The sequence below is a fragment of the Silene latifolia genome, chromosome 10 (assembly GCF_048544455.1).
Source record: "Silene latifolia isolate original U9 population chromosome 10, ASM4854445v1, whole genome shotgun sequence".
Taxonomy (NCBI): domain Eukaryota; kingdom Viridiplantae; phylum Streptophyta; class Magnoliopsida; order Caryophyllales; family Caryophyllaceae; genus Silene; species Silene latifolia.
Window position 1 is genome coordinate 165,433,108 of NC_133535.1, and position 17,172 is coordinate 165,450,279.

Below are 17,172 nucleotides of genomic sequence, written 5' to 3' on the forward strand. Positions count from 1 at the left end.
AATAACGTCACGGACTCACGGGACACCGTGGGGAAATCGAGCGACAATTTTAAAATAACGCCATTTTCGCATATGATGAATGAACGTAACACAGTTGAGGTGAGGACATTTGAATGACACTTTAATAAGGCCCGAGAAGTCTAATTTTAAGACAATAACTCAGTCCGAAAATGACGTCCCGGGACACCGTGTGGAAATCGAGCGACAATTTTAAAATAATGTTATTTTGTCATATGATGAAGGAACATAACACAACTGAGGTCAGGACATTTGAGGGACATTTCAATAAGGCCGAGAAGTCTAATTTTCAGCCAATAACTCAGTCTGAAAATGATGTCCCGGGACACCGTGTGGAAATTGAGCGACAATTTTAAAATAATTTCATTTTCGTGTAAGATGAAGGAACGTACGACAACTGAGCCCAAAACATTTGAAGGACACGTCAATAAGGCCCGAAAAGTCTAATTTTAAGTCAATAACTCAGTTTGGAAATGACGTCCCGGGACACCATGGGGAAATCGACCGAGCATTTTAAAACGGATAATTCACGCGGTGTCCTTGAGTTTTGCAACTTTGCATGAAATACCCAAATTTTTTATCCGGAAAATTTAAAGAGGTTATAACTAGTGTTTACGAGTTCAGAAAATGACGATTTTTTTTTTCTAAATCGCTCATCTTTCCGAGAACTACTATTTGAAAAAAAAATTGTCGCATTTTGATCCTGTTACTAGGAGTTATTGTGCCTCAAAGTCTTTTCGACCGAACAAACCTTGAGCGATCATATCTCTTGGTTACTAGTTCTAAACTCGTCAATTTATTTTTTTTCAAATCGTAGTTCTCGGAAAAATGATCGATTTGAAAAAAAAAATCTTCACGTTCTGAGTTCGTAAACACGAGTCATGGCCTTTTTATGTTTTCCGGATCAAAAATTTGGGTATTTCGTGCAAAGGGGCAAAATTCAAGGGTACAATGTGATTTATCCGATTTTAAAATAGTGTCATTTCGCATATGATGAAGTAACGTAACCAAATTGAGGTCAGGACATTTGAAGGACACTTCAATAAGGCCCGACAAGTCTAATTTTAAGCCAATAACTCGGTCCGAAAAAGACGTCCCGGGACACCGTGTCTGTGACACCCTCATTTATTGCGGAAAAGTAAACACGTAATTATAGAATAAAACTGCATGGATATGTTTGTAATAGGTTCATTTGGGTAAAAACCTGTAATTTTTAAAACCTGAACCTGTTATAAAGATATCCAAATTGGAAGGTGTCAAAACATACAAGGTCTAAATAGAAGTTTCATAACATAACCATCGCTAAAGTCGCGAATAGCAAAATTATACAACCAAATGTAAAGAGGGAGACATATGTCCCTAAAATGTATGTGACATAAAAAGTGTTTAAGGGTCACAATAAAATAAAGCCAATCTAGGTCCCAAGGTTACTTTGCTCGCTAGCTCGTCCATGTACCCCATATATGCATCACCTACCTGTCAATCACATTTTATACAAATACGAAAGCCACAGTCAGTGGGGAGTAACTCCGAGTTCTCTCAGCCACGAAATGTCATAATTAATATAACATGTAAACATAAGAATATGAATATGAATAACACATAGCCTTAGCATATAAATGCTAGACAATCGTGCTTATCATGTGAACAACAATATAACAACACATAGTCCTAGCATGTGAATACTATACCGACTCATACTACACTATCATGTGAATCACATAACATCCAGGAATCCAAACTCTATCAACCATAGCCGGCTTACATCTCACCTTCTATGATTCATAGAATCATCAAACAAGAAAGGACAATATATCTAGAGACAGGCATAAGTTCCTAGTACAGTCAATAGTCACTCTGTAACTCGAGTCTATACCACGAGGTAAGGTAAACACCCTAGTCCTAAACCTGCGCAGACCTAGCGACATGCGGAAACTACTGCATCCAAGACCCATGATATCAATACATGAGTACCCCTAAGGAGTCCACCAAAGGGTTGGCTAGTACTTAAGCTGACCACATACTTCTAAGAGTACGTCAGGAGGTTATGCCCTAACTTGGATATAAGCCCACCAAGCTAAGACACAAAGGCTATTAAGCCGCAAACATACACTCGTCAAAGACTATAATGGCCTATCTGCGACGAAGGCCGAAATACTCACCTAGGACCTAGTCCCAGCTTGAATACTTTAGCCCACACCACAAAAGACAAGTAGGACACCCAATTAACCATAAGAGGGGCAAAGAGTCCAAACTTGCACACACAAATGATCATACACACCCTAGCATGTGAAAGGCTATGCAAGAGCATATTCAGCTGACAATCCAACAATATCTCCAATATCAATAATAATCCAAATTTCAGCTAACCAACAGTACCATAATCCGTGAGAACAAGCTAAAATGGCAAAGAGGCAACAAGGCTCAAGCATAAGGTATCCAAAGCATCCAACAACCAACATGTGAAATGATAATCACAAATATCAAGGCATCAACATAAAACATCCAATGACAACCAATCTCACCTCAAAGACAAACCCTCGACCCGAGTCCCGCGACGGGTCATTGGTCAAATCGAGGCTGACCGGTTTAAACCTAGTTTGACCAAACTCATTCGGTCAAACTGGCCCAGCTCAGAGTCTTGGCCCATTTTGGTCCAAATCACAACATTCATTACAATATCATTCTCATGTAATATTACAATTTCTATCATGTGAACCCTATCAACATAAAGAAAACATTCCAACTTACAAAATAACTAATTCCACAAAATTCTCGCATAATAAAATAGCATAAATAACCGTCTCACACAAGGGTAAACTTTTCTATAAATTTTAATCGATAAAACGACGCCATTTACTCATACGGACTCCGAATTGAGTGATTCAAGTGGCTAAACCACCTAATTTTTCGATGCCGTTCAATCTGTCATATTTTTGGAAACATTGGAAACCGTCTCGGTCCGTCTTGACGCGTTCAGCCAAAACACGGACTTGTCACAACACATAATTCCTCATCCAAATTTGTTCCAAACAATAATATACAAATGGGTAACATAAATTAAACATAAGCATACTCATCTTACTCCATTCATTCATTTATCAACAAGATCGTGTCAAACAACAACAAACGACAACAAACAACAACAAACAACAAATACAACTACTAATGTGACACTAATTCGTCGAGTGACTCGGAATAGTTACCTTAAGCTAGAAAAAAGAGAACAATAACACTTGAGAAATAGCCATAGAAACCGAAATCACTCATCATCTTCTACAATATATGAGTCCCCTAACTCATCTTCAAAATCTTCACATATACAAACAATAAAAACATGTTAATTAGCCTTAACTCGAAACCCTGGAAAAATGTGTCTTAAACAAAATTGGGGGAAATAAAAATAGAGTTTACTATTAGATGGGGAATGAATAGAGGATTCCGAATATATAATTTTTATGCGATTTGGTGGAGAAATGAAGAAGTTATGGTGGATTTAGGGTTTGGTAAGGATGATTTTTGAGATGAATTTGGTGTTTGGAAGAAGGAAGTGATAGAATGAGAATTGAGGAAATGAAAGATGAAGAGGAGACCCATGGAGGATGGAGGGTGCATGGTTTGGGGTAGGGTGTTTGGGTGAGTTTCAATTGTTTACGTTTTGGTTAGTTTCGACGAAAATTAGAAATATACGTCGAACGCGATTTCCGAGAATATTAAAGTTCTTAAACACGATTTTACTAAAAGATTAAGTACTCATATGCCCAATATCCAAACTCGTTTACCCAACGACCGTAAGAAATGGGAAAATCCCAATTTTACGACTTTTATCCGAAATCTATTTTATCAAAGGAAAAGGTTTAAATATAGTTTAAATCACTTTTAAACATTTCTAAACTATCAAAAATGATTACATTTCTTCAAAATAAAATAAGATTATATTTTATCAAATAAATTTTATTTCAAATAAATTAATATTAAATTAAAATAGATTAAAATATTACTTTTAAAATATAATAAAGGTCTCCAAATTTACGGGGTGTTACAGTGTCGAAATCGAGCGACAATTTTATAATAATGTTATTTTTGCATATGATGAAGGAACGTAACACAATTGAGGTCAGGACATTTGAAAGACACTTTTAATAAGGCCCCGAGAAGTCTAATTTTCAGCAAATAACTCAGTTTGAAAATGATGTCCCGGGACACTGTGTGGAAATCAAATACAATTTTAAACTAATTTCATTTTCGAGTATGACGAAAGAACGTAACACAATTAGGGTCAGGTCATTTGAAGGACACTTCATTAAGGCCCGAGAAGTCTAATTTTAAGCCAATAACCCAGTCTGAAAATGACATCCTGGAATACCGTGGGGAAATCGAGCGAGAATTTAAAAATAGTGACATTTCCGCATATGATGAAGTAACGTACCACAATTGAGGTCAGGACAAACTTCTGAGTGTTCAGCAAGAAATAGTGTCATTTTCGCATCCCCAAAAACCGTGTATTATACACTTCAATTTCAGCCGTTCGAAAGGTCGTACCGGAACCCGTTTTTTTTTTCTCCCTGTTTTTCAATCACGCGTCCGAGCTCATTTCAGGAATCAACCTCTTCAATTTCAGGAATCAACCTGTTCGATTTCAGCCTCAAATAACGAGCTTTAACACATTTTTCACGATAATCCGAATTTCGGCGAATGCTGGTTTGTGGCACACCGGCACCCCCAAATGTCTTCCGTTGGTGCTCAAACTTTGCGTGGCCGCTTTATATGACTCGAGGAACTTTATATGTGATTTCCGGAGAATTTTATTCCGGGACCCCGGAATCCCGAAAAACCGTGTATTATACACTTCAATTTCAGCCGTTCAGAAGGTCGTACTAGAACCTGTTTATTTTTCTCCCTGTTTTTCAATCACGCGTCCGAGCTCATTTCAGGAATCAAGCTGTTCAATTTCAGGAATCAACCTGTTTGATTTCAGCCTCAAATAACGAGCTTTAACACATTTTTCACGATAATCCGAGTTTCGGCGAATGCTGGTTTGTGGCACACTGGCACCCCTAAATGTCTTCCATAAGTGCTCAAACTTTGCGTGGCCGCTTTATCTGACCCGAAGAACTTTCTATGTGATTTCCGGAGAATTTTATTCCAGGACCCCTAAATCCAGAAAAACCGTGTATTATACACTTCAATTTCAGCCGTTCGGAAGGTCGTACCGGAATCTGTTTCTTTCTCTCCCTGTTTTTCAATCACGCGTCCGAGCTCATTTCCAGAATCAACCTGTTCGATTTCAGGAATCAACCTGTTCGATTTCAGGAATCAACCTGTTCGATTTCAGCCTCAAATAACGAGCTTTAACACATTTTTCACGATAATCCGAGTTTCGGTGAATGCTGATTTGTGGCACACCGGCATTCCCAAATGTGCTCAAACTTTGCGTGTCCGCTTTATCTGACCCGAGGAACTTTCTATGTGATTTCCGGAGAATTTTATTCCGGGACCCCGGAATCCCGAAAAACCGTGTATTATACACTTCAATTTTAGCCGTTCGGAAGGTCGTACTAGAACCTGTTTCTTTTTCTCCATGTTTTTCAATCACGCGTCCGAGCTCATTTCCAGAATCAACCTGTTCGATTTCAGGAATCAACCTGTTCGATTTCAGCCTCAAATAACGAGCTTTAACACATTTTTCACGATAATCCGAGTTTCGGCGAATGTTGGTTTGCGGCACACTGGCACCCCCAAATGTCTTCCGTTGGTGCTCAAACTTTTCGTGGCCGCTTTATCTGACCCGAGGAACTTTTTATGTGATTTCCGGAGAATTTTATTCCAGGACCCCGGAATCCAGAAAAACCGTGTATTGCACCCTACAAATGTCTTCCGTTGGTGCTCAAACTTTGCGTGACCGCTTTATCTGACCCGAGGAACTTTCTATGTGATTTTCGGAGAATTTTATTCCGGGACCCCGAAATCCCGAAAAACCAAGTATTATACACTTCAATTTCAGCCGTTCAGAAGGTCGTACGAGAACCTGTTTTTTTTTTCTCCCTATTTTTCAATCACGCGTTCGAGATCATTTCAGGAATCAACCTGTTCGATTTTAGGAATCATCCTGTTCGATTTCAGCCTCAAATAACGAGCTTTAACACATTTTTCACGATAATCCGAGTTTCGGCGAATGCTGTTTTGTGGCACACCGGCACCCCCAAATTTCTTCCTTTGGTGCTCAAACATTGCATGGCCGCTTTATCTGACCGGAGGAACATTCTATGTGATTTCCGGAGAATTTTATTCCGGGATCCCGGAATCCTGAAAAACCGTGTATTACACTTCAATTTCAGCCGTTCGGAAGGTCGGACCGGAACCTGTTTCTTTTTCTCCCTATTTTTCAATCACGCGTCCGAGCTCATTTCAGGAATCAATCTGTTCGATTTCAGGAATCATCCTGTTCGATTTCAGCCTCAAATAACGAGCTTTAACGCATTTTTCACGATAATCCGAGTTTCGGCGAATGCTGGTTTGTGGCACACCGGCACCCCCAAACGTCTTCCGTTGGTGCTCAAACTTTGGGTGGCCGCTTTATCTGACCCGAGGAACTTTCTATCTGATTTCCGGAGAATATTATTCCAGGACCCCGAAATCCCAAAAAACCGTGTATTATACACTTCAATTTCAGTCATTCGGAAGGTCGTACCGGAACCTGTTTCTTTTTCTCCCTGTTTTTCAATCACGCGTCCGAGCTCATTTCAGGAATCAACCTGTTCGATTTCAGCCTCAAATAACGAGCTTTAACACATTTTTCACGATAATCCGACTTTCAGCGAATACTGGTTTGTGGCACACCGGCACCCCCAAATGTCTTCCGTTGGTGCTCAAACTTTGCGTGACCGCTTTATCTGGCCCGAGGAACTTTCTATGTCATTTACGAAGAATTTTATTCCGGGACCCCGGAATCCCGAAAAACCGAGTATTATACACTTCAATTTCAGCTGTTCGGAAGGTCGTACCGGAACCTGTTTCTTTTTCTCCCTGTTTTTCAATCACGCGTCCGAGCTCATTTCAGGAATCAACTTGTTCGATTTCAGCTTCAAATAACGAGCTTTAACACATTTTTCACGATAATCCGAGTTTCGGCGAATGCTTGTTTGTGGCACACCGGCACCCCCAAATGTTTTCCGTTGGAGCTTAAACTTTGCGTGGCCACTTTATCTGACCCGAGGAACTTTCTATGTGATTTCCGGAGAATTTTATTCCGGGACCCCGAAATCCCGAAAAACCTTGTATTATACACTTCAATTTCAGCCGTTCGAAAGGTCGTACCGGAACCTGTTTCTTTTTCTCCATGTTTTTCAATCACGCGTCCGAGCTCATTTCAGGAATCAACCTGTTCGATTTCAGCCTCAAATAACGAGCTTTACCACAATTTTCACGATAATCCGAGTTTCGGCGAATGCTGGTTTGTGGCACACCGGCACCCCCAAATGTCTTCCGTTGGTGCTCAAACTTTGCGTGGCCGCTTTATCTGACCCGAGGAACTTTCTATGTGATTTCCGGAGAATTTTATTCCGGCACCCACTTCAATTTCAGTCGTTCGGAAGGTCGTACCGGAACCTGTTTCTTTTTCTCCCTGTTTTTCAATCACGCGTCCGAGCTCATTTCAGGAATCAACCTGTTCGATTTCAGCCTCAAATAACGAGCTTTAACACATTTTTCACGATAATCCGAGTTTCGGCGAATGGTGGTTTGTGGCACACTCGCACCCACAAATGTCTTTCGTTGGTGCTCAAACTTTGCGTGGCCACTTTATCTGACCCAAGGAACTTTCTAAGTGATTTCCGGAGAATTTTATTCCGGGAACTCGGAATCCAGAAAAACCGTGTATTATACACTTCAATTTCAGCCGTTCGGAAGGTCGTACCGGAACCTGTTTCTTTTTCTCCCTGTTTTTCAATCACGCGTCCGAGCTCATTTCACGAATCAACCTGTTCGATTTCAGCCTCAAATAACGAGCTTTAACACATTTTTCACGATAATCCGAGTTTCGGCGAATGCTGGTTTGTGGCACACCGGCACCCCCAAATGTCTTCCGTTGGTGCTCAAACTTTGCGTGGCCGCTTTATCTGACCCGAGGAACTTTCTATGGGATTTTCGGAGAATTTTATTCCGGGACCTCGGAATCCCGAAAAACCGAGTATTATACACTTCAATTTCAGCCGTTCAGAAGGTCGTACCAGAACCTGTTTCATATTCTCCCTATTTTTCAATCACGCGTTCGAGATCATTTCAGGAAACAACCTGTTCGATTTCAGCCTCAAATAACGAGCTTTAACACATTTTTCACGATAATCCGAGTTTCGGCGAATGCTGGTTTGTGGCACACCGGCACCCCCAAATTTCTTCCGTTGGTGCTCAAACATTGCGTGGACACTTTATCAGACCGGAGGAACATTCTATGTGATTTCCGGAGAATTTTATTCCGGGATCCTGAAATCCTGAAAAACCGTGTATTACACTTCAATTTCAGCCGTTCGGAAGGTCGTACCGGAACCTGTTTCTTTTTCTCCCTGTTTTTCAATCACGCGTCCGAGCTCATTTCAGGAATCAACCTGTTCGATTTCAGGAATCATCCTGTTCGATTTCAGCCTCAAATAACGAGCTTTAACACATTTTTCACATTAATCCAACTTTCGACGAATACTGGTTTGTGGCACACCGACACCCCCAAATGTTTTCCGTTGGTGCTCAAACTTTGCGTGGCCGCTTTATCTGACCCGAGGAACTTTCTATGTGATTTCCGGAGAATTTTATTCCAGCACCCTGGAATCCCGAAAAACCTTGTATTATACACTTCAATTTCAGCCGTTCGAAAGGTCGTACCGGAACCTGTTTCTTTTTCTCCCTGTTTTTCAATCACGCATCCGAGCTCATTTCGGGAATCAACCTGTTCGATTTCAGCCTCAAATAACGAGATTTAACACAATTTTCACGATAATCCGAGTTTCGGCGAATGCTGGTTTGTGGCACACCGGCACCCCCAAATGTCTTCCGTTGGTGCTCAAACATTGCGTGGCCGCTTTATCTGACCCGATGAACTTTCTATGTGATTTCCGGAGAATTTTATTCCGGGACCCCGGAATCCCCAAAAACCGAGTATTATACACTTCAATTTCAGGCGTTCGGAAGGTCGTACCGGAACTTGTTTCTTTTTCTCCCTGTTTTTTAATCACGCGTCCGAGCTCATTTCAGGAATCAACCTGTTCGATTTCAGCCTCAAATAACGAGCTTTAACACATTTTTCACGATAATCCGACTTTCGGCGAATACTGGTTTGTGGCACACCGGCACCCCCAAATGTTTTCCGTTGGTGCTCAAACTTTGCGTGGCCGCTTTATCTGACCCGAGGAACTTTCTGTGTGATTTCCGGAGAATTTTATTCCAGCACCCCGGAATCCCGAAAAACCTTGTATTATACACTTCAATTTAAGCCGTTCGAAAGGTCGTACCGGAACCTGTTTATTTTTCTCCCTGTTTTTCAATCACGCATCCGAGCTCATTTCGGGAATCAACCTGTTCGATTTCAGCCTCAAATAACGAGTTTTAACGCATTTTTCACGATAATCCGAGTTTCGGCGAATGTTGGTTTCTGGCACACCGGCACCCCCAAATGTCTTTCGTTGGTGCTCAAATTTTGCGTGGCCGCTTTATCTGACCCCAGGAACATCCTATGCGATTTCCGGAGAATTTTGTTCCGGGACCTCGAAATCCCGAAAAACCGTGTATTATACACTTCAATTTCAACCGTTCGGGAGGTCGTACCGGACCCGGTTTCTTTTTCTCCCTGTTTTTTAATCACGCGTCCTAGCTCATTTAAGGAGTTAACCTGTTCGATTTCAGCCTTAAATAACGAGTTTTAACGCATTTTTCACGATAATCCGTGTTTCGGCGAATCTTTGGTTTTACGCACACCGCAGCCCCAAATGTCTTCCGTTGGTGCTCAAATTTTGCGTGGCCGCTTTATCTGACCCCAGGAACATCCTATGCGATTTCCGGAGAATTTTGTTCCGGGACCCCGGAATCCCGAAAAACCGTGTTTTATACACTTCAATTTCAGCCGTTCGGGAGGTCGTACCGGACCCGGTTTCTTTTTCTCCCTGTTTTTCAATCACGCGTCCGAGCTCTATTTAGGAGTTAACCTGTTTGATTTCAGCCTCAAATAACGAGTTTTAACGCATTTTCACGATAATCCGAGTTTCGGCGAATGCTGGTTTCTGGCACACCGGCACCCCTAAATGTCTTCCGTTGGTGCTCAAATTTTGCGTGGCCGCTTTATCTGACCCCAGGAACATCCTATGCGATTTCTGGAGAATTTTTTCCGAGACCCCGGAATCCCGAAAAACCGTGTATTGTATAACACTTCAATTTCAACCGTTCGGGAGGTCGTACCGGACCCGGTTTCTTTTTCTCCCTGTTTTTCAATCACGCGTCCTAGCTTATTTCAGGAGTTAACCTGTTCGATTTCAGCCTCAAATAACGAGTTTTAACGCATTTTTCACGATAATCCGAGTTTCGGCGAATGCTGGTTTCTGGCACACCGGCACCCCCAAATGTCTTCCGTTGGTGCTCAAATTTTGCGTGGCCGCTTTATCTGACCCCAGGAACATCCTATGCGATTTCCGGAGAATTTTGTTCCGGGACCCCGGAATCCCGAAAAACCGTGTATTATACACTTCAATTTCAACCGTTCGGGAGGTCGTACCGGACCCGGTTTCTTTTTCTCCCTGTTTTTCAATCACGTGTCCTAGCTCATTTCAGGAGTTAACCTGTTCGATTTCAGCCTTAAATAACGAGTTTTAACGCATTTTTCACGATAATCCGTGTTTCGGCGAATCTTTGGTTTTTAAAACGTGGCAGCCCCAAATGTCTTCCGTTGGTGCTCAAATTTTGCGTGGCCGCTTTATCTGACCCCAGGAACATCCTATGCGATTTCCGGAGAATTTTGTTCCGGGACCCCGGAATCCCGAAAAACCGTGTATTATACTACACTTCAATTTCAACCGTTCGGGAGGTCGTGCGGACCGGTTTCTTTTTCTCCAGTTTTTCAATCACGCGTCCTAGCTTATTTCCAGAGTTAACCTGTTCGATTTCAGCCTCAAATAACGAGTTTTAACGCATTTTCACGATAATCCGCGTTTCGGCGAATCTTTGGTTTTCGCACACCGCACCCCCAAATGTCTTCCGTTGGTGCTCAAATTTTGCGTGGCCGCTTTATCGACCCCAGGAACATCCTATGCGATTTCCGAGAGAATTTTGTTCCGGACCCGAATCCCGAAACCGTGTATTATACACTTCAATTTCAACCGTTCGGGAGGTCGTCTGGGACCCGGTTTCTTTTTCTCCCCGTTTTTCAATCACGCGTCCTAGCTTATTTCAGGAGTTAACCTGTTCGATTTCAGCCTCAAATAACGAGTTTTAACGCATTTTTCACAATAATCCGAGTTTCGGCGAATGCTGGTTTCTGGCACACCGGCACCCTCAAATGTCTTCCGTTTGTGCTCAAATTTTTGCATGGCCAGTTTATATGACCCCAGGAACATCCTATACGATTTTCGGAGAATTTTGTTCCGGGACCACGGAATCCCGAAAAACCGTGTATTATACACTTCAATTTCAGCCGTTCGGGAGGTCGTACCGGACCCGGTTTCTTTTTCTCCCTGTTTTTCAATCACGCGTCCTAGCTCATTTCAGGAGTTAACCTGTTCGATTTCATCCTCAAATAACGAGTTTTCACGCATTTTTCACGATAATCCGAGTTTCGGTGAATGCTGGTTTCAAGGACACCGGCACCCCCAAATGTCTTACGTTGGTCCTCAAATTTTGTGTGGCCGCTTTATCTGACCCCAGGAACATCCTATGCGATTTCCGGAGAATTTTGTTCCGGGACCCCGAAATCCCGAAAAACCGTGTATTATACACTTCAATTTCAACCGTTCGGGAGGTCGTCGGACCGGTTTCTTTTTCTCCTGTTTTTCAATCACGCGTCCTAGCTCATTTCGAGGAGTTAACTGCTTCGATTTCACCTTAAATAACGAGTTTTAAAGCATTTTTCACGATAATCCGTGTTTCGGCGAATGCTGGTTTCTGGCACACCGGCACCCCCAAATGTCTTCCGTAGGTGCTCAAATTTTGCGTGGCCGCTTTATCTGACCCCAGGAACATCCTATGCGATTTCCGGAGAATTTTGTTCCGGGACCCCGGAATCCCGAAAAACCGTGTATTATACACTTCAATTTCAACCGTTCGGGAGGTCGTACCGGACCCGGTTTCTTTTTCTCCCTGTTTTTCAATCACGCGTCCTAGCTCATTTAAGGAGTTAACCTGTTCGATTTCAACCTCAAATAACGAGTTTTAACGCATTTTTCACGATAATCCGAGTTTCGGCGAATGCTAGTTTCTGGCACACCGGCACCCCCAAATGTATTCCGTTGGTGCTCAAATTTTGTGTGGGGGCTTTATCTGACCCCAGGAACATCCTATGCGATTTCCGGAGAATTTTGTTCCGGGACCTCGGAATCCCGAAAACCTGTGTATTATACACTTCAATTTCAACCGTTCGGGAGGTCGTACCGGACCCGGTTTCTTTTTCTCCCAGTTTTTCAATCACGCGTCCTAGCTCATTTCAGGAGTTAACCTAATCGATTTCAGCCTTAAATAACGAGTTTTAACGCATTTTTCACGATAATCCGTGTTTCGGCGAATGCTGGTTTCTGGCACACCGGCAGCCCCAAATGTCTTCCGTTGGTGCTCAAATTTTGCGTGGCCGCTTTATCTGACCCCAGGAAAATCCTATGCGATTTCCGGAGAATTTTGTTCCGGGACCCCGGAATCCCGAAAAACCGTATATTATACACTTCAATTTCAGCCGTTCGGGAGGTCGTACCGGACCCGGTTTCTTTTTCTCCCTGTTTTTCAATCACGCATTCTAGCTCATTTCAGGAGTTAACCTGTTCGATTTCAGTCTTAAATAACGAGTTTTAACGCATTTTTCACGATAATCCGAGTTTCGGCGAATCTTTGGTTTTACGCACACCGCAGCCCCAAATGTCTTCCGTTGGTGCTCAAATTTTGCGTGGCCGCTTTATCTGACCCCGGGAACATCCTATGCGATTTCCGGAGAATTTTGTTCCGGGACCCCGGAATCCCGAAAAACCGTGTATTATACACATCAATTTCAACCGTTCGGGAGGTCGTACCGGACCCGGTTTCTTTTTCTCCAGTTTTTCAATCACGCGTCCTAGCTTATTTCCAGAGTTAACCTGTTCGATTTCAGCCTCAAATAACGAGTTTTAACGCATTTTCACGATAATCCGAGTTTCGGCGAATCTTTTTTACGCACACGCACCCCAAATATCTTCCGTTGGTGCTCAAATTTTGCGTGGCCGCTTTATCTGACCCCAGGAACATCCTATGCGATTTCCGGAGAATTTTGTTCCGGGACCCCGGAATCCCGAAAAACCGTGTATTATACACTTCAATTTCAACCGTTCGGGAGGTCGTACCGGACCCGGTTTCTTTTTCTCCCTGTTTTTCAATCACGCGTCCTAGCTTATTTCAGGAGTTAACCTGTTCGATTTCAGCCTCAAATAACGAGTTTTAACGCATTTTTCACAATAATCCGAGTTTCGGCGAATGCTGGTTTCTGGCACACCGGCACCCCCAAATGTCTTCCGTTTGTGCTCAAATTTTGCATGGCCAGTTTATATGACCCCAGGAACATCCTATACGATTTTCGGAGAATTTTGTTCCAGGACCCCGGAATCCCGAAAAACCGTGTATTATACACTTCAATTTCAGCCGTTCGGGAGGTCGTACCGGACCCGGTTTCTTTTTCTCCCTGTTTTTCAATCACGCGTCCTAGCTCATTTCAGGAGTTAACCTGTTCGATTTCATCCTCAAATAACGAGTTTTCACGCATTTTTCACGATAATCCGAGTTTCGGTGAATGCTGGTTTCAAGGACACCGGCATCCCCAAATGTCTTACGTTGGTGCTCAAATTTTGTGTGGCCGCTTTATCTGACCCCAGGAACATCCTATGCGATTTCCGGAGAATTTTGTTCCGGGACCCCGAAATCCCGAAAAACCGTGTATTATACACTTCAATTTCAACCGTTCGGGAGGTCGTACCGGACCCGGTTTCTTTTTCTCCCTGTTTTTCAATCACGCGTCCTAGCTCATTTCAGGAGTTAACCTGTTCGATTTCAGCCTTAAATAACGAGTTTTAAAGCATTTTTCACGATAATCCGTGTTTCGGCGAATGCTGGTTTCTGGCACACCGGCACCCCCAAATGTCTTCCGTTGGTGCTCAAATTTTGCGTGGCCGCTTTATCTGACCCCAGGAACATCCTATGCGATTTCCGGAGAATTTTGTTCCGGGACCCCGGAATCCCGAAAAACCGTGTATTATACACTTCAATTTCAACCGTTCGGGAGGTCGTACCGGACCCGGTTTCTTTTTCTCCCTGTTTTTCAATCACGCGTCCTAGCTCATTTCAGGAGTTAACCTGTTCGATTTCAACCTCAAATAACGAGTTTTAACGCATTTTTCACGATAATCCGAGTTTCGGCGAATGCTAGTTTCTGGCACACCGGCACCCCCAAATGTCTTCCGTTGGTGCTCAAATTTTGTGTGGCCGCTTTATCTGACCCTAGGAACATCCTATGCGATTTCCGGAGAATTTTGTTCCGGGACTCCGGAATCCCGAAAAACTGTGTATCACTTCAATTTCAAATTTCGGGAGGTCGTGACGGACCGGTTTCTTTTTCTCCTGTTTTTCAATCACGCGTCCTAGCTCATTTCAGGAGTTAACCTGTTCGATTTCAGCCTAAAATAACGAGTTTTAACGCATTTTCACGATAATCCGAGTTTCGGCGAATCTTTGGTTTTACGCACACCGGCACCCCCAAATGTCTTCCGTTGGTGCTCAAATTTTGCGTGGCCGCTTTATCTGACCCCAGGAACATCCTATGCGATTTCCGGAGAATTTTGTTCCGGGACCTCGGAATCCCGAAAAACCGTGTATTATACACTTCAATTTCAACCGTTCGGGAGGTCGTACCGGACCCGGTTTCTTTTTCCCCCAGTTTTTCAATCACGCGTCCTAGCTCATTTCAGGAGTTAACCTGTTCGATTTCAGCCTTAAATAACGAGTTTTAACGCATTTTTCACGATAATCCGTGTTTCGAATCTTTGGTTTTCGCACACCGCAGCCCCAAATGTCTTCCGTTGGTGCTCAAATTTTGCGTGGCTGCTTTATCGACCCCAGAAAATCCTATGCGATTTCCGGAGAATTTTGTTCCGGGACCCCGGAATCCCGAAAAACCGTATATTATACACTTCAATTTCAGCCGTTCGGGAGGTCGTACCGGACCCGGTTTCTTTTTCACCCTGTTTTTCAATCACGCATTCTAGCTCATTTCAGGAGTTAACCTGTTCGATTTCAGTCTTAAATAACGAGTTTTAACGCATTTTTCACGATAATCCGAGTTTCGGCGAATCTTTGGTTTTCGCGCACTTTTGCACCCCAAATGTCTTCCGTTGGTGCTCAAATTTTGCGTGGCCGCTTTATCTGACCCCAGGAAAATCCTATGCGATTTTTCGGAGAATTTTGTTCCGGGACCCCGGAATCCCGAAAAACCGTATATTATACACTTCAATTTCAGCCGTTCGGGAGGTCGTACCGGACCCGGTTTCTTTTTCTCCCTGTTTTTCAATCACGCGTCCGAGCTCTATTTAGGAGTTAACCTGTTTGATTTCAGCCTCAAATAACGAGTTTTAACGAATTTTTCACGATAATCCGAGTTTCGGCGAATGCTGGTTTCTGGCACACCGGCACCCCTAAATGTCTTCCGTTGGTGCTCAAATTTTGCGTGGCCGCTTTACCTGACCCCAGGAACATCCTATGCGATTTCCGGAGAATTTTGTTCCGGGACCCTGGAATCCCGAAAAACCGTGTATTATACACTTCAATTTCAACCGTTCGGGAGGTCGTACCGGACCCGGTTTCTTTTTCTCCCTGTTTTTCAATCACACGTCCTAGCTCATTTCAGGAGTTAACCTGTTCGATTTCAGCCTCAAATAACGAGTTTTAACGCATTTTTTACGATAATCCGAGTTTCGCGAATCTTTGGTTTTACGCACACCGCACCCCCAAATGTCTTCCGTTGGTGCTCAAATTTTGCGTGGCCGCTTTATCGACCCCAGGAACATCCTATGTGATTTACGGAGAATTTTTTCCGAGACCCCTAATCCCGAAAAACCGTGTATTATATAACACTTCAATTTCAACCGCTCGGGAGGTCGTGCGGGACCGGTTTCTTTTTCTCTCTTTTTTTCAATCACGCGTCCTAGCTTTTTTCGAGTTAACTTTGTTCGATTTCAGCCTCAAATAACGAGTTTTAACGCATTTTTCACAATAATCCGAGTTTCGGCGAATGCTGGTTTCTGACACACCGGCACCCCCAAATGTCTTCCGTTTGTGCTCAAATTTTCCGTGGCCGGTTTATATGACCCCAGGAACATCCTATACGATGTTCGGAGAATTTTGTTCCGGGACCCCTAATCTGGAAAAACCGTGTATTATACACTTCAATTTCAGCCGTTCGGGAGGTCGTACCGGACCCGGTTTCTTTTTCTCCCTGTTTTTCAATCACGCGTTCTAGCTTATTTCAGGAGTTAACCTGTTCGATTTCATCCTCAAATAACGAGTTTTCACGCATTTTTCACGATAATCCGAGTTTCGGCGAATGCTGGTTTCAAGGACACCGGCACCCCTAAATGTCTTCCGTTGGTGCTCAAATTTTGCGTGGCCGCTCTATCGACCCCGGGAACATCCTATGCGATTTCCGGAGAATTTTGTTCCGGACCCCGGAATCCCGAAAAACCGTGTATTATACACTTCAATTTCAGCCGTTCGGGAGGTCGTACCGGACCCGGTTTCTTTTTCTCCCTGTTTTTCAATCACGCGTTCGAGCTCTATTTAGGAGTTAACTTGTTTGATTTCAGCCTCAAATAACGAGTTTTAACGCATTTTTCACGATAATCCGAGTTTCGCGAATCTTTTTTACGCACACCGGCACCCCTAAATGTCTTCCGTTGGTGC